The sequence below is a fragment of the Podarcis liolepis genome (assembly GCF_965112155.1).
Source record: "Podarcis liolepis genome assembly, chromosome: W".
NCBI classification, from domain to species: Eukaryota; Metazoa; Chordata; class Lepidosauria; order Squamata; family Lacertidae; genus Podarcis; species Podarcis liolepis.
In genome coordinates this window covers 6,047,237-6,069,625 of record NC_139568.1, presented here as the reverse complement: position 1 = coordinate 6,069,625, position 22,389 = coordinate 6,047,237, and the positions used below count along the sequence as shown (strand labels likewise).

The following is a 22,389-nucleotide window of genomic DNA, read 5'->3' as shown; positions in this document are numbered from 1 at the left end:
TTTAATTTCTCGTAAGATCTCTTTGGATTTTGGTTTAGATCTCAGTCTTTTCTCTCCATCTCTTATCTTCTCTAATATTTTATCCTTTTTCCCGTTCCAGAGTTTTTTCTTAATTGTGTTTTGTTGTATCAGAAACCCCCTCATTACAGCTTTACTGGCGTCCCAGATTGTTCTTTTTTCCACTGAAGTGTTCAAGTTGATTTCAAAGTAGTCCTTTAAAGTTTTTTGGGCCTTCTTTACAATCTCTTGATCTCTAAAGAGGGTGTCATTCATTTTCCATCTGAAGGAGCCGGCTGGAGTAAGTCTCAATTCCATTTTCAGGGCGTTATGGTCGGAGCAAGTCTTTGGGCAGATTTCCACTCTTATAGTCTTCGGTGCCAGCCCTCTAGTTGTCCAAATTTGGTCGATTCTCGTCCATGACGAGTGGGCCTCAGAAAAGAAAGTTCCCTCTCTACCTAGGGGGTTCCTTGTCCGCCAAATGTCAATCAAATCCATATTGTCTGTCAGTTCAAAAAAAGTTTTCGGTAGTCTGCCATCCTTGGTTAAATTTTGGCTTTGTGACTTATCCATCAAAGTAGAGACCACCCCATTCATATCTCCCATCATAATGATGTTCGAATAGTCCAGATAGTCCAGTAATGTCTCATGTAGCTTCTTGTAAAATTCTGCTTTCCCCTCATTTGGTGCATAAATTCCTAATATCAAAACTTTTTCTCCTTGAGTTTGTATTTCAATTGCCAGGATTCTTCCTTGTTCATCTTTAAATAAAAATTTCGGTGCTAGGTTCTCCTTTGCGTAAATCACCAGGCCTCTCTTTTTTACTTTGTCTGATGAAATAAATTCTTGGCCTAGTCTTTTGTTAATTAGTACTTTCCTGTGGAGCCTAGTCACATGCGTTTCTTGCAAGCAAATTATATCCAAATTTTCCTTTTTCAAAATATGAAAAATCCTTTTTCGTTTTTCCGGGGAATTTGCGCCATTAATGTTCCAACTGTACAGCTGCAGAGACATCCTGTATCAATCTGTTGTTGCTCTTTATGGGGTGTCCTCCTTTTTTGTCCAGGTCCGAGGGAGATGGTGTTGGTTCCAATCCAGGCTGTGGCAGAGGCCAAGGGACTGCTGTTCCCTTCTGGAGATCCTCTCCGTGGTCGTGCAGGAACTTCTGGTTGTCCTCTTTTGTCTTAATTCTAACCTTCTTTCCTTTGTATTTAAATGATAGGCCTTGTGGAAACTCCCACCTATAAGGTATCCCGTTACCTCTCAAAAGTCTTGCTAGGTCAGTATAGATGGCTCTGAGATCCAGTAATTGTTTTGGTATATCCTTATAAATTTCCGCTCTTCTGTCCTGGATCTCAAGTGATTTATTAAAATGAAGGTCAAGTATTTTGTCTCTCTCCTGTTTGGTCCTTAGGATAATCAGGCAGTCTCTGGGTCTGTCCTTCCTGGCGACACTTCCCAATCTAAATGCCGTTGTTATTTTAAAGTCTTCGTCTTCCTTTATACCCCAGAATTTGGAAAATTCTGCCGTCAAGAAACCAGTCAAATCTTCTTTTTCAAGCTCTGGGATAGAGCGTAATCTCAAATTGTTTTCCCGGTTTCTCAGTTCCACCATAGACAGGTAGGCCTGCTGGTCGCCAATGTGCTTATGTAGTGGCCTTACCTCTCCTTTCAGTTCATCCACTTTTTGAATTGCTTGGTCAGCTTTTTCGTTCGCAGCTTCGGCCAGTTTCCGGTTCTCAGAAGTAACGTCTTTTAGATTCCCAATTGCTTGTGAGTGCTGTGCCACTTGTTCAGATAGCTTTGTGATGGAGGATGTGGCTAAGTCAATTTTTGCTGTTTGGTCGTCAACCTTCTTATTTAAAATTGCAAATTGTTGTAGCATTTCCTTCAGAAGTGCATCAGATCCACCTGCAGCCATATCCTCTGTTGCTGGTTGTTCAGCTTCCTTTAGTTCAGCTGTTGTTGAAGGTTCAGTTCCCTTCAATTCAGCTGCTGTTGGAGGTTCAATTCCCTTCAGTACAGCAGGAACTGATGATCTACGTGACTGAGAGGTCAAAGTTGTTTGCACAAGCTGGGCTTTCGTTGCTTTCGCTTTTGCAGATCTTGTTTTCGGTTGGCCACTCATTCCCCACCTGTCTATGAGTCAAGGTCAAGCTGTCAAATGTTCCATGGGAAGGACAGACCTCAGTGTAGATAACAACCGCAGAGAGACAAAACAAAGTTAGTTCCCAGGAAATTGTAAATCCCAGTCTCCACTAGAGGGAGTACAGTTAGAGGGAGTACAGTTAAAGTTCAGGAGAGAAAGAAAAAAGTTTTGGTCGCCATTAAAGTTCCTGCAGCTAAATAGTTTAACAATAGTCCTTAAAACTTTTTTCCACTGGCAGAGCCCTTCCAAAGTTGCCACAAATGTCACCTCCCAAGGCGCAGGATACAGTTACTTAGTTATGTAGTCCAAAATTGCCTCTATGTATCTTTTTCAGTTTTATAGATTGTATCCGCAAAAGGCATTCTTTTCCCCCGCCATACCGAGGCTGGGTCTTAAACTTTAAAGTCCACCAAAGGAGAAGGTTCCCAAATTACTTCAATACTGTAGAATAAATTAAAAAGAAAACTTGCCTTTCATTTCAAACCCCAGTTCTGTCAGACGCATAATGCTTCCACTTTTAAAATCCTTTTCTACTGCTTCCAGCCTGTCAGTTCCTTTGCCTTTGATCTGTAAGCCTTGCCGGAAGACGGACTTCCTCTTTTTCGTCTCCCGCTTTCAGCCGAATTTCTGAATTTGTAAATCCAAAATAGAGTAACACTTACTCGCGAGTAGATGATTTAGAATCCAATGGTTAAGGAAGAAAGGTCGGCGCTCATCGGCAGCAGCCGCGCGGCTTCGCTCCCGCAGAAAGAGCGATGAACTCTCAGCACCGCTTCCCCTCCGCGCTTCCGGAACCCCTTACGGGGTCCCTTCTTCGTTTCGGGGGTCGCTCCAGGTGCCCGCCGAGTCCCACGGCCACGAGCTCACTCTGCTCGTGGTTTTTCTTGATGGATCGTCGCTGTGCCGTAGCGAACGATCCTTTTCTGCGGAGCCCCTCTTTAGACACTAAAGAGGACCGCCATTACCGTTTCGCGCCGCCTCCGGAAGTGAAGATCTTGCAGCTTTTAGCATCATAGGACAGCTTCAGTCCTTTCTTTGCAATCTGCGACACACTCAGCAGATTAAATTTCAGTTCTGGAACCAGGTAAACATCACTTATAGTCAAGTTCAGACTCTCAAGATACACAGTTCCAATTCCGGTCGCTTCCAACTCTTGACCGTTGGCCTGTTTCACAGCGAAGCTTTGCTTCTTCAACGTCGAAAATAATCCTCTGTGTGGGCACATATGGACGGTCGCGCCCGTGTCAATTATGAACGAGTTCCCAACATCTGGCATGGTTCCTTTCGCCATCATAGCCTTTGCAGGTTTCACCTGGCACTTGGTACGGCTTTTGCCTGACGCCTCAGGCTTCGTAGAGCTGCTCTTTGCTCCTCTTGACTGGCGTGGCTTCCTACAGTTTCGCTGTAGATGCCCAGTCTATCCACAATTGTAGCATTGGACAGCACTCAATGCTGCTCCATGCTCTCCAGTAGATTCAGCAGTGGGGGAATTAGAACTCTGTTCTTCCCTCCCCCTGTCCTTCACTTCCAGTGCAGCAAGTCTGTCGTGTTCGTTCAGGACCACAGCACACACTCTTTCCGCGGTTAGCTGCGCGGCCGGTAGGGAACCAAGCTGACTGGCAACAACCTTGTAGGTGCGATTAAGGCTGTTTATCATCATGAAGCAAAACACTTCCTCCTGAAGACGGAAATTGCGTTCCACCATCTGCTGACGCAGAAACTTCATTTCTGTCAGGTGCGCTTGAACATCTCCATCAGGCGCAAGTCTCAGATTGGTCAACTTCTCAAAATACAGCAACGCTGAAGAACCAGCATCTCTCTGATGCGTTGTACGCAGCGTGTCCCAAACCTCTTGCGCGTGTTCTAAATTCTGGATATGCACCAACTGCTCATCTGAGACACACAGAATTATAGCAGTCCTGGCCCTCACATTCCGTGACTCCCAACCTCCGGTTGGTGCTGCAGGGATGGGGTTTTCAATTACATCAAAAAGCCTCTGATTCTGCAGCAGGGCCTTCATCTTAACAGACCAAGATGAATAATTGTCATTATTTAGGGGAGGTGGGTAAGGCAAACCTCCTGCTTTCTTGGCATCCATCTTGAAGCCAAGCCTCCCTCACTTTCAAACAAGCTGTAAAATCCAACAGTTGTTTTTTTCCTTTCTCAGTCAGGCAAACTGCAAGTTGTTTATGCTTTTAGCACCTGGCAGCTACACGCTGACTGCTATGGAAAGTCCCTTCCAAGAGCTTCGTAAACTTGTAGCCAAAACAATCTTTGGCTTTGTTTCGCTTTCCCAGGCTCACAGTCCAGCCCTTTTGCCAGTAACTTTCCAACTTTCCGTTACTTAGCAACAATGCATTTCAATAGGACAGTCTTATCTTAACCACAAGAATTTGTGGAATGCAGGCTTCAGCCTTTGAGCTGCAGGCCTCTTCCTCCCGGAGCTTTTGTTTTTCCAAAACGCAGCTCCTATGAAACAGGGAATTAATCATCCTGCGTTCACACTTTTAGCCCGAAATGTGCAGCATACCTTGAACTTTGGTGCTCTGGAAAACACCTCTTCTTTCCACCAGCTGTCTGTTGAGCCTCTGGCTTCTTTCAGACGCTTGCCTTCTCTCTTGGAGCAGAGGAGGACATTCCACCAGCCTCTCATGCAGATGTCTGATGAATCACAACCATCCGAAGGCTGCCATATGTTAGTATCTTCATCTCACAGGCAGAGGTACCTGGCCTCCCCCGAGGCAATTGAGCGAGATACTGTGCTTACCGTCCGTCTGCGACCTCAGCAGGCTAGGTAAACAAACCCGGCGATTCTTCTCATTAGTCGTGAGAAGAACACACCCTCTGCTTCTCTCTCCCTCCCTGCATTTTCCCAGGGAGGAGAAATGAGACAGACAGGAGTCCTTTCTACATGTTTTATTCCTGTCACTCAACAGTACATAGAAATGTGACTGCACCCTTCAGTCTCCATCAGAAGAGTCACACACTCCTCCCCTGTACTTCCAGCACAGGTCAGATGACACACTGAGCTAACATCCGGTGCTCAGTACAGAGAATAGGCTCCACCTTTTCTCCAACAGTACAGTGAGAAACCACAAAATCCTGTTTTGCATTCCAGCCATCTGGAGCTGGCTTTTGCCTTGGTGCTTTTTCCTGACAAGGGGATGGGGGTCGGCCAAGGGTTTGAAAATGGTATAGGTGCAATTTATTCAGAACAAAAGGCAAAATTAATAGTTAACAACGTGGTAACAGAAGAATTTAAGATAGAGAAAGGGACATGACAAGGTTGCCCAATTTCCCCATTACTTTTTATTTCCTTCCTGGAGGTTTTGTTAAACATGATAAGAAGGGACCATTTGATTAAAGGTATAACGGTCGGAGCTAAACAATACAAATTGAAAGCTTTTGCAGATGACCTGGTATTGACATTACAGGAGCCAGATTCTAGCACTAAAAGAGTATTAGAACCGATCCAGGAGTTTGGTCATGTGGCAGGATTTAAGTTGAATAAATTAAAAACTAAAGTTCTCGAGAAAAACTTAACAATGACTGAAAGAGAGAGGCTTCAGAATGAGACAGGTTTAACAGTGGTCAAGAAAGTGAAATATTTGGGGATTAATGTGGCAGCTAAAAATGGGAACTTATTTAAGGACAATTATGAAAAATGTTGGTCGGATGTTAAAAAGGACTTAGAAATATGGTCAAACTTGAAGCTTTCCTTGTTGGGCCGAATTGCTGTTATTAAGATGAATGTATTGCCAAGAATGTTGTTTTTGTTTCAATCGTTACAAATTTTGGATAAAATGAACTGTTTCAAGAGGTGGCAGAGAGATATCTCCAAATTTGTCTGGCAGGGCAAGAAACCCAGAATAAAATTTAAAATACTAACTGATGCAAAAGAAAGAGGGGGATTTGCCATGCCAGACCTTAAACTCTATTATGAATCAGCAGCTTTCTGCTGGTTGAAGGACTGGCTGCTTCTTGAGAACACAGACATTTTGGATTTAGAAGGTTTTAACAATGTTTTTGGGTGGCATGCATATTTATGGTACGACAAGGTTAAAGCACATAAGGCATTTAAAAACCATATTGTCAGGAAAGCATTGTTTAATGTCTGGACACGATACAAAGACTTACTTGAAAATAAAACCCCAAGGTGGTTGTCACCAATGGAGGCAAAAGCTCAAAAAAGGCTCAATATGGAGGCCAAGTGGCCAAAATATTGGGAGATTCTAGAGCAAGAAGGAAACAAATTGAAATTGCAGAGTTTTGAGAAATTAAAAGATAGAGTGCGAGATTGGCTTCATTATTACCAAATAAGAGAGGTATATAATTTAGATAAAAAAATTGGCTTCCAGGTGGAAAAATCAAAGTTGGAAACAGAATTGTTAGAACCCAATACTTTCAAGAATGTATAACTTGCTGTTAAAATGGAATAGTCAGGATGAAACGGTAAAATCTGCTATGATTAAATGGGCACAGGATGTCGGACATAACATTATGTTTGCTGAATGGGAACAGTTGTGGACCACTGGTATGAAATTTACGGCATGCAATGCCTTAAGAGAGAATATTATGAAAATGATATACAGGTGGTACATGACCCCAGTCAAGCTTGCAAAAATCTATCACTTGCCCGACAATAAATGCTGGAAATGTAAAGAAACAGAAGGTACATTATTTCACCTTTGGTGGACGTGCCCAAGGATTAAGGCTTTCTGGGAGATGATATATAATGAAATGAAAAAGGTATTCAAATATACCTTCCTGAAGAAACCAGAGGCCTTTCTCCTGGGCATAGTCGGCCAATTGGTGCCAAAGAAGGATAGAACTTTCTTTATGTATGGAACAACAGCAGCAAGACTACTCATTGCGAAGTATTGGAAGACCCAGGAGCTACCCACAGTGGAAGAATGGCAGATGAAGGTGATTGACTACATGGAATTGGCAGAAATGACTGGCAGAATTCGTGACCAGGGAGAAGAGTCGGTGGAGGAAGACTGGAAGAAATTCAAAGACTACTTGCAGAAGCACTGTAAAATTAAGGAATGTTAAAATGACGTCTGATTGAAAAGAAGTGGTATTGGTAAAAAGATTTTTAAGAAAATGTAAATGGGGATTGATAAAGGATAAATGCTAGTGGGTAAGGATTTGCTGAATTTAATATTTGAACTGGAATACAAAATGGGAGGTGTGAGGAGGTCAAGAAATAAATAATAATAATAATAATAATAATAATAATAATAATAATAATAATAATAATAATAATAATAATTTATTATTTATACCCCGCCCATCTGGCTGGGTTTCCCCAGCCACTCTGGGCGGCTTCCAAAAGAATATTAAAATACTGTGATACATCAAACATTAAAAGCTTCCCTAAACAGGGCTGCCTTCAGATGTCTTCTAAAAGTCTGGTAGTTGTTGTTCTCTTTGACATCTGGTGGGAGAGCATTCCACAGGGAGGGCGCCACTACCGAGAAGGCCCTCTGCCTGGTTCCCTGTAACTTGGCTTCTCGCAGTGAGGGAACCGCCAGAAGGCCCTCGGTGCTGGACCTCAGTGTCCGGGTAGAACGATGGAGGTGGAGACGCTCCTTCAGGTATACTGGACCGAGGCCGTTTAGGGCTTTAAAGGTCAGCACCAACACTTTGAATTGTGCTCGGAAACGTACTGGGAGCCAATGTAGGTCTTTCTTTTTTTATAAATATTTTATTAAATTTTCACAGTAGAAAAGGACTCAAGAAAATACACCAAGACAAAGAAAACACAAAATCACCCAAAAGAAAAAACAATACAATACCAAAATGCAAACAATAAACACATCAAAGGAAAAAGAAAAAAAGGTAAAAACACATATAATAATAAAAAACAAAAATTCCCTCTTTCTTAATTTCTCATCTTCAATTAACTTATTTTCCCGACTTCCTCACGTCTCCCTTTCTTGTATCCCTTTTAGAAATTAATTTAGCAAATTCATATCCTATTTAATTTATCTGTTAATAATTCAATCTTACATTTTACTTTGTTGCTAAAGACCCTGCGACTCATTTCAATGTCCTCAACATTCAAAAATTTTACAATATTTCTGCAAATAAATTTTAAATTTCTTCCAATCTTCCTCCACCGACTCCTCTCCCTGGTCTGGGATTCTGCCAGTCATTTCCACCATCTCCATATAGTCTATTAGTTGCATCTGCCAGCCTCCAAGGTGGGAAGATCTTGTGTCTTCCAATGCTTTGCGATGAGGATTCTTGCTGCTGCTGTAGCATACATAAAAAAAGTTCTATCCTTCTTTAACACCGATTGGCCCACTATGCCCAGGAGAAAGGCCTCTGGTTTCTTCGGGAAAGTATATTTAAATACCTTTTTCAGTTCATTATATATCATTTCCCAGAAGGCCTTGATCCTTGGGCACGTCCACCAAAGGTGAAAGAATGTACCTTCAATCTCTTTACATTTCGAACATTTGTTGTCGGGCAAATGATATATTTTTGCAAGCTTAACTGGGGTCATGTACCACCTATACATCATTTTCATAATATTCTCTCTTAAGGCATTACATGCCGTAAATTTAATCCCGGTGGTCCACAACTTCTCCCAGTCAGCGAACATAATGTTATGACCTATGTCTTGTGCCCATTTTATCATTGCCGATTTTACTGTTTCTTCCTCAGTATTCCATTTCAACAGCAGACTATACATTCTCGAAAGTGTCTTTACATTGGGTTCTAACAATTCTGTTTCTAACTTTGATTTTTCCACCTGGAAACCAATTTTTTTGTCCAAGTTATAAACCTCTTGTCAGGGAATTGACATCGGAGCAGAGGGAGAAGGCGGTGCTTCCAGACTCTGCAGAAGAGGGAACGAGTAAGGGTAGAGAGAGAACGTCATCTGGGGAAGAATGTCCAGGTGACACCAGGAAGAAGGGAGAGGAAGAAAGCATCTCGGAGGAAAGGCTCCGAGACTCTGGCAGTGAAATCAGTGAGGAGGGTGGAGGGGCACCACTAGGCACGCCCACTCTGCGCAGAAGGGTTACGCGCAGAGAGGCGAGGCGAAGGTTGTCCGTCAAGGAGCTCTTATGCTGGAGGAAATTTAGGAGACGCCCACTCACGGATTCGTCGAGTGACTGAGCAGCAGCAGCACCCAGGCTGCTCAGTCAGGGAAAGACGCAATCGCCCCTAAGCAGTTTGGAACAGCTAGAGGTTTACACACAAGCAACCCCAATTCCCGTGACACCTCTCTTATTTGAAAGTAATGTAGCCAGTCTCGCACCTTCTCCTTAAGCTTGTCATAACTCTGCAATTTCAGTTTGTCACCTTCCTGTTCTAGAATTTCCCAGTATTTTGGCCATTTGGCTTCCATGTTAAGTTTTTTCAAGGCTTTCGCCTCCATAGGTGATAGCCACCTTGGGGTTTTGCTCTCCAAAAGGTCTTTATACCTTATCCAGACATTAAACAGTGATTTCCTGACAATATGGTTTCTAAATGCCTTATGTGCTTTAACCTTGCCATACCAAAGATATGCATGCCACCCAAATACATTGTCATACCCTTCAAGGTCCAACACATCTGTGTTCTCAAGAAGCAGCCATTCCTTCAGCCAGCAAAAAGCTGCTGACTCATAGTAAAGTTTTAAGGCTGGCAGGGCAAACCCCCCTCTGTCTTTAGCATCTGTTAAAATTTTAAATTTTATTCTGGCTTTTTGCCCTGCCAGACAAACCTAGATATGTCTCTTTGCCACTTCTTGAAACAATCCACCTTATCAATAATTTGCAATGATTGGAATAAAAATAACATCCTCGGCAATACATTCATCTTAATAACAGCAATTCGACCCAGCAAGGAAAGCTTCAATTTCGTCCAAGTTTCTAGATCTTTTTTCACCTCAGACCAACATTTCTCATAATTATCTTTAAATAGGTTCACATTCTTAGATGTCATGTGCACCCCCAAGTATTTTACCTTCTTTACTAATGTTAAATCTGTTTCATTCTGAAACCTCTCTCTTTCTATCTGTGTCAAATTTTTCTCCAAAACCTTGGTTTTCAACTTGTTCAATTTAAAACCTGCCTGTCAGGGGTTCAGGAGCAGAGGCAAGGGCAAGGGAGGAAACAGAGAGCGAGGGGGAGGAGGCAGAAGAAAAGATGAGTGATGACGACGACCCGAGATCTCCGAGTCTTTCCAGTGAATCAGAAGATTCACAGAAAGGAGCACCAGTGGCCAGGGCAAGGGGGGAGCCTAGGGGGACACCCCAGGAAGAAAGGGCCAGAGGGGGCTCAGAGGGGAGCAGTTGGAAATCGGGACCAGCGTCACCAACAGAGAGCAGGGGAGAGGAAGGGCGCCAGGTATCAAGCGCTGGCAGCTCACCACAGGAGGGAGGGCACGAGTCAGGAGTGGCCACACCTCCATCGGGGAGCGAAGAAACGGTCAGACGGAAAGTGGAAGGTTGGGCGCGCGCGCCAAGTTCAAATGCACAGGAAGGTGGCGCAGTAAGCAGCCCGGAAAGGGAGCCAGGTCCTAAAGCCCGGCGCAAGGAGACAGGAGGGTCCGGGGGGTCGGCGTCAGAAGAATCCCGGAAGGAAGAGACCCCGGGGGGCAGAGGGACCCAGAGAAGAACAGTCAGGCGGAAAAGGTGGAGTAAGGCTAGGATATTAAGTTGGTGTACAAGGGGCGGAGACTCAGACGGAGCTTCGCCGGTCTAACCCATAAGACGTAGAGTTGCGCGCAGCAGCTTGAGAATGGAAACTGTAACTCAATAAAGACTTTTACTAAATGATCGCTGGCTAGCGTGATCCTCTGTGAGCTAGGATCTGGAAGCAGCTCTGACACTGCCACTTGACCAAATTCCTGGATTACTTCTAGAGCCCTCTTAGTACTAGGTATCGGCTCCTGTAATGTCATAACAAGATCATCTGCAAAAGCTTAAGTTTGTATTGTTTAACTCCGACCTGAATACCCTGAATCGAATGGTCCCTTCTGATCATGTTTAGCAAAACCTCCAGGACTGAAATAAAAAGCAATGGGGAAATTGGGCAACCTTGTCGTGTCCCTTTCTCTATTCTGAACTCTTCTGTAACCATATTGTTTACTATCAATTTAGCTTTTTGTTCAGAGTATATCGCACCTATACCATTTTCAAAATTCTGTCCAACCCCCATCCCCTGAAGATTTTTCTTCATAAAACTCCAAGAGATATTGTCAAAGGCTTTCTCCGCATCCACAAAAATTAAAACTGCTTTTGTGTTAATGGTCGCCTGCAGCTTCTCTAGAATATTAATAATATTCCTCGTGTTGTCCGATAAATGTCTTCCAGGAAGAAACCCAGCCTGATCTTTGTGTATTACTTCTGCCAGAACTTTTTTCAATCTTCTGGCCAAAATATCCGCAAAAATTTTGTAATCCACATTAAGTAGGGATATGGGGCGATAGTTCTTAAGTTGTGTCTTTTCAGACTCAGTTTTCGGTATAAGTGTGATGTACGCTTCTTTCCACGTCTCAGGTGCCTTTTTCCCTTCCATGATTTCATTACAAACCTCCTTCAAAGGTTGGATTATATAGTCTTTCAGAGTTCTATAATACTTGGAGGTTAATCCATCAGGTCCTGGAGATTTGCCCAGTTGCATATTTTGAATCGCGCCTTCCACCTCTTGTTCGGATATTTCAAAGTTCAATAAAGCTTTGTTTTCTTCAGAATTTTTTTGTAATCCATTGGTGTTCAGAAATTGGTCAATTTTCGATTCCATCTGCGGCCCTTGTGTATATAGTTCTTTAAAATATTTCTGGAAGCAGCTTCTAATCTCCTGTGGCTTCTGAATGTTCTTTCCATCCACTTCGAGATTAGTGACAGTATTTAATTTTTGTCTCTTCTTCAACTGCCATGCTAGCAGCTTTCCACATTTATTAGCTGATTCGAAGGTTTTTTGTCTCATCTGTTTAACTTTCCATTCAATGTCCTGATTTCTCAATTTCATAAATTGTACTTGATGTAACTTAATTTCTCTCAAGATCTCTTGGGATTTTGGTTTGGCTCTAAGTTTTTTCTCCCCTTCTCTTATTTTCTCCAAAATCTTCTCCTTTTTCTCATTTTGAGTTTTCCTTTTTATTGAGTTTTGTTGTATCAAAAACCCTCTCATCACAGCTTTGCTTGCGTCCCAGATTATTCTTTTTTCCACTGTAGTCTTCAAGTTTATCTCAAAATAGTCTTTTATAGCTTTTTGGGCCTTCTTGATAACTTCTGAGTCTCTAAACAAGGCGTCATTCATCCTCCATCTGAAAGAGCCATTCAGTATTGGTTTCATTTCCATCTTCACAGGGTTGTGGTCGGAGCAGATTTTTGGGCAGATTTCTGCTTTACGGATCTTGGGAGCCATTCCTCTGGTTATCCATATTTGTTCAATCCTTGTCCAGGTCTTTTGGGCTTCAGAAAAGAAAGTCCCCTCTTTACCTAGGGGCTTCTTGGTTCTCCAGATGTCAATTAAGTCCATATTGTCTGTCATTTCAAAAAAGGTTTTCGGTAGTCTTCCGTCTTTTGTCACCACTTGTCTTTCCGACTTATCCATATTTGTCGATACCACTCCATTCATATCTCCAAGCATAATAATATTTAAGTCCATATAGTCCAACAATGTCTCATGCAGTTTCTTGTAAAATTCTGATTTCCCCTCATTTGGTGCATATATTCCTATTATCAAAAATTTCTCACCTTGAAATTGTATTTCAATAGCCACATATCTTCCTTGGTCATCTTTAAAGACAAATTTAGGTAATAGATTTTCCTTTGCGTAGATCACCACTCCTCTCTTTTTTACTTTGTCTGATGAGATAAATTCTTGTCCTAGTCTTTTGTTGATTAGCACTTTCCTATGTGTTCTGATCACATGGGTTTCTTGCAAACATATCAAGTCCAATTTTTCCTTTTTCAACAAATGAAAGATTTTTTTCCTCTTGTCCGGGGAGTTCAGATCTCGAATATTCCAGCTTAAAACTTGCAGAGACATTGTGTAATTATTCTGTTTCTCCTCCAACTGCTCCCAGTTCTTGTTCTTGGTCTGTGGGTGGTATCACTTTTGGTTTGTCCTCCAATGGTAGCTTTGTTAAATCCAAAATTCCTGGTTTCAACCTTGGTTCTCTTTTCTCCACCTCCTTGTATAAATCTTCTTCGTGGTTCTTCAAGAACTTCTCTTTGTCCTCTTCTGATTTTCTCTTAACCTTTTTCCCTTTGTAAGTGAAAGACAGCCCCTGAGGAAATTCCCACCGGAAGACAACGTTGTTTCTTCTTAGTAAGGTCACCGGGTCTCCGTACTTAGATCTAAGGTCCAGTAGATGTTTTGGGATATCTTTATAAATTTCTATCTTTGAACCCTCTATTTCAAGTGATTTCTGATAGTGTAGACCCAGTATTTTATCTCTCTCTTCTTTAGATCCAAGTGTAATCAAACAGTCTCTTACCTTGTTCTTTCTTCCCTCTTTGTTCCCTCTGCCAAGTCTGAAGGCTGTCACTATCTTAAAGTCTTTCTCTGGATCAAGGCCCCAGAAATCTTCAAATTCCTGTGTAAGAAATTCACTCAAATTGCCTTCTTCTGATTCCGGTACAGCCCTGATCCTTAAATTGGCCTGTTTATCTCTCAATTCTAATAAGGACAGTTGTGCCTTATGCTCTTCTAGTTGCTTGTTAATTGGCTGCAGTTTCCCTTCTACCACCAGCACCTTTTCTCTGGCTTCATCAGCAATTTTTCTTGTCAATTTGGATTCCTGCACCAGCCTGTCAATGGCCTGCGTATTGGAATTAATAGTTGTAGTGTTTAAGTCAATTTTAGCTGACAGTTTTTCCAAAGCTCCGAATATTTTGTCTAATGATGCACTTATATTCTCTTCAGCACCTGTGCTTTTTGCAGCGGTCTGTCCAGTATCCTCTTTTCTGAGACAGGGGGTGCTACTATTGATTGTCTTCGTTGCTGCTGTCTAGTTTTAATCCTTGTTGGCTGGGGCTTATCCTGATCCATTGCTTTGTTTTTAAAAGTTCAAGGCCACTTGTACAGTTCAAATTCCTTTCCGATGGGAAAATTTCCAGACCTGTTGTAGTGGAAAATCCCCAGCTATATTCCAGGTCTCCTCTAGGGGAGTACCTTGGCAACAATGTTACTTTCAAAGCAGTTTTCCAAAGGCAGTCCTGTCCTACTTTCACTTTTCAGAAAAAGGCAACAGTTACAAAGAGTCCCTCCAATTCCAACTGTTACAAGGAGTCTCATCCAATTCAAAAGCAGAGTAGTCTCATATGGTTACAAAATATTTATAAACGGTGCAACACTTTTTTACTGTCTCTGGCAAACCAATCTCAGGGATTAGGCAGTGGTCTTTTTCCTCCACTTTCTTATTCTCAAATCCAAAAGTTTCCCTCTCCCCCTCACTCCAGGAGGGGGTTCTTGCATCTGGCATTAAAATCTGAGTCCTCTTAATTTAATTTCACCGGCTCTAGCTTTAAAGGTCTTTGCTTTGCTCCTGTTTACAATAGCGGAAGACGGACTTCCTTTTTGCGTCTCCCCGCTTCAGTGCCAAGTTCAAAGTCTTTTGCCGATCAGAGGGAATCCAATCCTCTGATCTCCCCATTTTAAAGGTCTTACTCACGGGTTTTAGTTTGTAATCCGAATTTCCAAAGGAAAGAGTACAGCGCTCTCCGGCAACAGCTGCGCGGCTTCACTCCACGGAAGTAGCGATCGACCCTCAGCGCCACGCCCCCCGTTCCACTCCAGACCCCCTCACGGGGATCCCTTGCTAGTAGGGGGGCGCTTCTGGCGCCCGCTGGGTCCCACGGCCACAGGCTTCTCCCGCCTGCGGTTTTTTCCGGGTCTCCGCTGCGCCGTAGCAAGGAGACCCCCAAATTCCGCGGAGCTTTTCCTCCCATTTAGAAGGAGACCGCCATTTGAAGCGGAGAGCCACACTGGAAAACCACAGGCAGAGTGAGTCTGTGGCCGTGGGACTCGGTGGGCACCAGAAGCGCCCCCCAAAACGAAGATCGCTCTTTCTGTGGAGTGAAGCCGCATAGCTGCTGTCGGTGAGCGCTAACCTTTTTTCCTGGGAACATTCGGCTTGAAAAGTAAAACCTGTGAGTAAGAGGGACTGAAGAAATTAGAGACTAAATTAGCTTAAAATTCGGCCAAAGCGGGAGACGCAACCAGGAAGTCCGTCTCCCGGTTCTGCTTAAAGACTTAAAGCAAAGGCTTTGATCTCTCTGGAGCCTTTGAAGTGGCGTTAAAGGTTTTTTACCCGTGTATCATTTGAACTGTTTTTATGGATACTTGTGGACTATTTTCTCTCTTGATTTTGGACTTTGCTCTACCTCTCCTTTTGGATCTACAAATTTATTAAGAAACCTAGGCAGTCGGACTGCCAGAGCGTTAGATCTGTCAGATTGTGGACTTTGTTACTTTGCTATCCTGAACTGTTACATTTGAGTGTTACCTGAGCTGCTACACTGAAACATCGCTTCTGGCACTTTTTAGAGACAGTGTTTCATCTTAAATATTAACTCTGCTAACTATAAGAGAGCTGAAGGTCTTTTGGATATTTGAGGATGTTTGGACAGTGCTTTAAAAACTTTTAAAAACTTTTTTTTTAAAAAAAAAAAAAAGGAAAAACTTTTTGTGATTAACAAACTCGCTTTTTCCCTCAAGATACTTCTGAACTCCCCCTAGAGTACTTTGGATTTATAACTGTTCAGGACTTGTTTTTTTTTACTTTCCTTCTTTTTTCTTGTTTATGCTCTGGGCTTGAGGATTCCCATGGGACTGTACACAGTTTGACCTTGGCACGTAGACAGAAGTGGAATGAGCAACACTGGGAAAACAAGATCGGCGAAAGCTAAAGCTAAACAAGTAACCCAAACAACTTTAACCTCACAGTTGCGCAGATCATCTGTTCCTGCTATTTTGGTGACACAAGAGGAAGAAACTGAGCAAACATTGTTGGAAGGTATGGCTTCAGGAGGATCTACTTCAGTAGTAGATAAAATTCTTGAAAAACTAGAAAGTTTGGATAAAAAAGTGGATGAGCAATCGGCTAAGATTGACCAAAATACAGCCAGTGTCAATAAATTGACTGAACAAGTTGCTCTGAATGCTCAATCAATTGGGAAACTATTTGAAGTCACCACAGAGAATCGTAAATTGGCTGAGGAAGCTAATCAAAAAGCTGAAGCATTAAAGGTGGAGGTAAAACCCTTGCATAAGCAGATTGGTGAACATCAGGCCTATCTGTCTATGATAGAATTACGTAGTAGGGAAAATAATCTCAGATTGAGGTCAATCTTAGAACTTGAACAAGGGAATTTATCCGAGTACTTGACAAAAGAATTCACTAAGTTTTGGCCCCTGGAAGAAGATAAGGACTTTAAAATTGTGAGCGCTTTTAGACTTGGAAAAATAGCAAGGAAAGACAGGCCCAGAGATTGTTTGATCACTCTGAGATCTAAGGAGGAAAGAGATAAAATACTGAGTGCACACTACCAAAACTCACTTGAAATTCAGGGTAGGAGAGCAGAGTTTTACAAAGATATCCCGAAACAATTATTGGATCTCAGATCTGCCTATACAGAGCTAGCAAGATTGCTGAAGAGTAACGCAATTCCCTTTAGGTGGGAATTTCCTCAAGGATTATCTTTCACTTTCAGAGGGAAGAAGGTGAAAATCAAAACAGCCGAGGACAAAGAAAAGTTCCTGAGTGATTACGGAGAAGACCTTCAGAAAGGGATTGTAGGAATTCCAGGGTCTGGGCCGTTGCCTGTACCTACACCTTTGGGGCCTGAAGACCAGAAGAAAGAGACGCCACCACCAAAGGAATAACAGATTTGTCCAGGATGTCTCTGCAGCTTCTTAGCTGGAATATTAATGGCTGTAACTCCCCGGGAAAAAGGAGAAGGATATTTCATCTATTAAAGAAAGAACAATTGGACATTATTTGCTTGCAGGAAACACATGTGACTAGGCTCCACAGAAAAGTGCTAATCAATAAGAGACTAGGCCAAGAATTTATTTCATCGGATCGAGTCAAGAAAAGAGTGGTGATATATGCAAAGGAGAGCCTATCACCAAAATTTCTTTTTAAAGATGAGCAAGGAAGAATTTTGGCAATTGAAATACAAACACAAGGGGAAAAGTTTTTGATATTGGGAATTTATGCACCGAACGAGGGGAAATCGGAATTTTACAAGAAACTGCATGAGACAATGCTGGACTATCTGGACTATAGCAACATCATTATGATGGGAGACATGAATGGGGTGGTATCTACAAATATGGATAAGGCACAAAACCAAAGTGTGACAAAAGATGGCAGACTACCTAAAACCTTTTTTGAACTAACAGACAATATGGACTTGATTGATATTTGGAGGACAAAGAACCCCCTGGGAAGAGAAGGAACATACTTTTCTGAAGCCCAACTGACATGGACAAGAATCAACCAAATATGGATAACTAGAGGACTGGCACCTAAGACTAGAAAGGTGGAAATCTGCCCAAAAACCTGCTCCGACCATAACGCAGTAAAGATGGATTTGAGACTAACTCCAACCGGCTCCTTCAGATGGAAGATGAACGACACCTTGTTAAGAGACCAGAAGATTATCCAGAAGGCCCAAAAGACTTTGAAGGACTACTTTGAAATAAATTTGAACACCGCGGTGGAAAAAAGAGTAATCTGGGACGCAAGTAAAGCTGTTATGAGAGGGTTTCTGATGCAACAGAATACGATAAAGAAAAGCAATCTATTCAGAACAAAAAGCTAAATTGATAGTTAACAATGTGGTGACAGAAGAGTTTAAGATTGAGAAAGGAACACGACAAAGTTGTCCTATCTCCCCTTTGTTATTTATTTCGGTCCTGGAGGTGCTCTTGAATATGATCAGAGGGGACCGGTTGGTTGAAGGAATCCAGGTCGGAGCTAAACAGTACAAACTTAAAGCTTTTGCAGATGATCTGGTATTGACATTACAGGAGCCAGAATCTAGTACGAAAAGGGTTTTAGAACTGATTCAGCAGTTTGGTCGGGTGGCGGGTTTCAAATTAAATAAGCAAAAAACCAAGGTTTAGGAAAATTTTTTGACAACTTTGGAATCAGAAAGGTTTCAGAAAGAGACAGATTTAAATGTGGTTAAGAAGGTGAAATACCTAGGGGTTAACATGACAGCTAAAAATTTGAACCTATTTAAGGACAATTATAAAAAATGCTGGTCAGAAATCAAGAAGGATCTAGAAAGCTGGTCAAGATTGAAACTTTCCTTGTTGGGTCAAATTGCTGCTATAAAGATGAATGTATTGCCAAAAATGTTTCTGTTTCAGACCCTACAGATTGTGGATAGGGTGGAGTGCTTCAGGAAGTGGCAGAGAGATATTTCTAAATTTGTCTGGCAGGGCAAAAAGCCCAGAATAAAATTTAAAATATTAACCGATGCTAAAGAAAGAGGGGGGTTTGCCCTGCCGGACTTAAGGTTGTACTATGAATCAGCAGCTTTCTGCTGGTTGAAAGACTGGCTACTTCTTGAGAATACCGACATTTTGGATCTGGAGGGGTTTAATAATGCTTTTGGATGGCATGCATACTTGTGGTACGACAAGGTAAAAGCTCACAAGGCCTTTAAGAACCACATTGTCAGGAAAGCAGTGTTTAATGTCTGGACAAAATACAAAGACTTATTAGAAAACAGGACCCCAAGGTGGTTGTCACCAATGGAAGCTAAGGCTCAGAAAAGACTCAATATGGAGGCCAAATGGCCGAAGTATTGGGAAATATTAGAAAAAGATGGAGATACCTGGAGATTGCAGAGTTTTGAGAAATTGAAGGATAAAGTGCGAGATTGGTTACACTATGCTCAGATCAGGGAGGTTTTTAATATGGATAAAAAAACAGGCTTCCAGGTGGAAAAATCGAAATTAGAAACAGAATTATTAGAACCTAAAACTAAGGTACTTTCTAAAATGTATAACTTGCTGTTAAAATGGAACACTCAGGATGAAACGGTTAAATCAGCTATGATAAAATGGGCACAGGACTTTGGTTATATCATTATGTTTGCTGACTGGGAAAAGTTATGGACCACCGGTGTGAGGTTCACGGCATGTAATGCCTTGAAAGAAAATATTATGAAAATGATTACAGGTGGTACATGACCCCAGTCAAGCTTGCAAAAATATATCATTTGCCAGACAATAAGTGTTGGAAATGTAAGGAGACTGAAGGAACATTCTTTCACCTTTGGTGGATTTGCCCGAGGGTTAAGGCCTTCTGGGAAATGATCTATAATGAGTTAAAAAAGGTATTTAAGTATACCTTTCCTAAGAAACCAGAGGCCTTCCTTTTGGGCATTGGCTTTTTTAGCTGCCGCGTCACACTGTTGGCTCATGTCAAGTTTGTGGTCAACCAAGACTCCTAGATCCTTTTCACATGTACTGCTCTCAAGCCAGGTGTCACCCATCTTGTATTTGTGCCTCTCATTTTTTTTGCCCAAGTGCAATACTTTACATTTCTCCCTGTTAAAATTCATCTTGTTTGTTTTGGCCCAGTTCTCTAATCTGTCAACGTCGTTTTGAAGTGTGATCCTGTCCTCTGGGGTGTTAGCCACCCCTCCCAGTTTGGTGTCATCTGCAAATTTGATCAGGATGCCCTTGAGTCCATCATCCAAGTCGTTGATAAAGATGTTGAATAAGACCGGGCCCAAGACAGAACCCTGTGGCACCCCACTAGTCACTCTTCTCCAGGATGAAGAGGAACCATTGATGAGCACCCTTTGGGTTCGGTCAGCCAGCCAGTTACAAATCCACTGAGTGGTAGCATAGTCAAGACCGCATTTTACCAGCTTCTTTACAAGAATATCATGGGGCACCTTGTCAAATGCCTTACTGAAATCAAGGTAGGCTATATCCACTGAGTTCCCTTCATCTACCAGGCTTGTAATTCTGTCAAAAAACGAGATCAGGTTAGTCTGACATGACTTATTTTTCAGAAATCCATGCTGACTATTGGTGATCACAGCATTCCTTTCTAGGTGCTCACAGACTGTTTGCTTAATGATCTGCTCCAGAATCTTCCCTGGTATTGATGTCAGACTGACTGGGCGGTAATTATTTGGGTCCTCTCTTTTCCCCTGTTTGAAAATAGGGACAACATTTGCCCTCCTCCAGTCTGCCGGGACTTCGCCTGTTCTCCAGGAATTCTCAAAGATGACTGCCAGTAGTTCTGAGATCACATCTGCCAGTTCTTTTAATACTCTTGGATGCAGTTCATCTGGCCCTGGAGACTTGAATACATCTAAACTAGCCAAGTATTCTTGTACTATCTCCTTAGTTATTCTGGGCTGTGTTTCCTTTGCTGAATCATTTGCTCCAAATTCTTCAGGTCGGGCATTGTTTTCTTTATCGGAGAAGACTGAGGCAAAGAAGGCATTGAGGAGTTCAGCCCTTTCTGTGTCCCCTGTTTGCATTTCACCATCTTCTCCTCTGAGTGACCCCACTGTTTCTTTGTTCTTCCTTTTGCTACGAACGTACCCATAAAAGCCTTTTTTGTTGCTTTTAACCTCTCTAGCAAGCCTGAGTTCATTCTGTGCTTTAGCTTTTCTGACTTTGTGTCAACATATGCTGGCTATTTGTTTGAATTCCTCTTTGGTGGTTTCCCCCCTTTTCCATTTTTTGTACACATCCTTTTTAAATCTTAACTCAGTTAAAAGTTCTTTAGATAGCCACCCTGGCTTCTTTAGGCACCTTCCATGTTTCCGTATCATTGGTATTGCCTGAAGTTGTGCTTTTACTATCTCCCTCTTAACAAACTCCCAACCATCATGAACTCCCTTTCTTTTTAGTATTACTGTCCATGGGATCTCACCCAGCACTTCCCTAAGTTTTATGAAGTCGGCTTTCTTAAAGTCAAGAAATTGAGTCCTGTATGCTTGGCTGCTCCTTTCCGCTGTATAGTAAACTTCAGAAGAGCATGATCACTCGCGCCTAATGATCCTTCCACATCTACCCCACTAACCAGGTCATCAACATTGGTTAGGACCAGATCTAAAATGGCTGTTCCTCTTGTTGCTTCTCCCACTTTCTGGACAATGAAGTTGTCTGCAAGGCCAGTGAGGAATCTGTTTGACCTTATGCTCTTGGCTGAGTTTGACATCCAACAAATATCCGGGTAATTGAAGTCCCCCATTACTACTATCTCCCTTCCTTTTGCATGCTTGGCCATCTGTTCCAGGAAGGCATCATCTATGTCCTCCGTTTGGCTTGGGGATCTATAGTAAACTCCCACAATGAGGTCTCTGTTATTCTTCTCTCCCTTAATTTTGACCCAAATGCTCTCACTTTGGCTTTGAGGTTCTAAATCTTGGATCTCCTCACAGGTATACACATCCCTGACATATAACGCCACTCCTCCTCCTTTCTTGTCTGGTCTGTTTCTCTGAAATAGATTGTATCCCCCCATTATTACATTCCAATCGTGGGACTTATCCCACCAGGTTTCAGTGATGCCTATTATGTCATATTTAGTTTGCTGTATCAAGAGCTCAAGCTCATCTTGTTTATTTCCCATGCTTTGCGCATTAGTGTACAGACATTGAAGTCCATTAATCATTCCCCCGTGTCTCTTATTTAAGGATTTTTTCCTCCCACCACTAGGTCCGCGTGCTGTTTGCTCCATTTGGTCTATGACATTTGGATGATCATCTTCATCAATTGATAGACTCCTACCTTCAGGAGCACTGTCTCCCTCCCCCACATTAGTCAGTTTAAAGCCCTCCTGATGAGGTTTCTGAGATTTTTGGCAAAAACATTTCTCCCAACCGTTGTGAGGTGCAGCCCATCACTTGCCAGAAGTCCATCTTCAAGAAACTGCAGTCCGTGATCTAAGAATCCAAACCGTTCCTGTTTACACCATTTGCGAAGCCAGCTGTTCACTTCCACTATTTTCCCCTCTCTCCCTGGGCCACGTCGTTCAACTGGGAGGACAGACGAGATGACAATTTGTGCATTTAGTTGCTTCAATTTCCTGCCGAGAGCCTCGTAGTCTCTTTTGATCTTCTGGAGGCTATTGCTTGCAGTGTCATTGGTTCCCACATGAACCAAGAGGAAGGGGTATTTGTCAGTGGGTTTTATGATTCCTTGCAGTCGTTCAGTTACATCTTGGATCTTAGCCCCGGGGAGACAGCACACTTCCCGAGACATCTTGTCAGGCCCACAGATCACTGCTTCTGTTCCCCTCAG

The 22,389-nt window shown here is 42.4% G+C and overlaps 1 long non-coding RNA gene across 1 annotated transcript in view; it reads left to right on the top strand.

Annotated features, from left to right (window-relative positions):
• The window catches only part of LOC310697728, a 984,178-nt gene that overhangs the window by 163,770 nt on the left and 798,019 nt on the right, over positions 1 to 22,389 (top strand). Inside the window, exon 3 of the long non-coding RNA XR_014521169.1 lies at positions 3,148 to 4,845. This is a non-coding gene — a long non-coding RNA (uncharacterized lncRNA). The remainder of the gene's footprint in view (positions 1 to 3,147; positions 4,846 to 22,389) is intronic.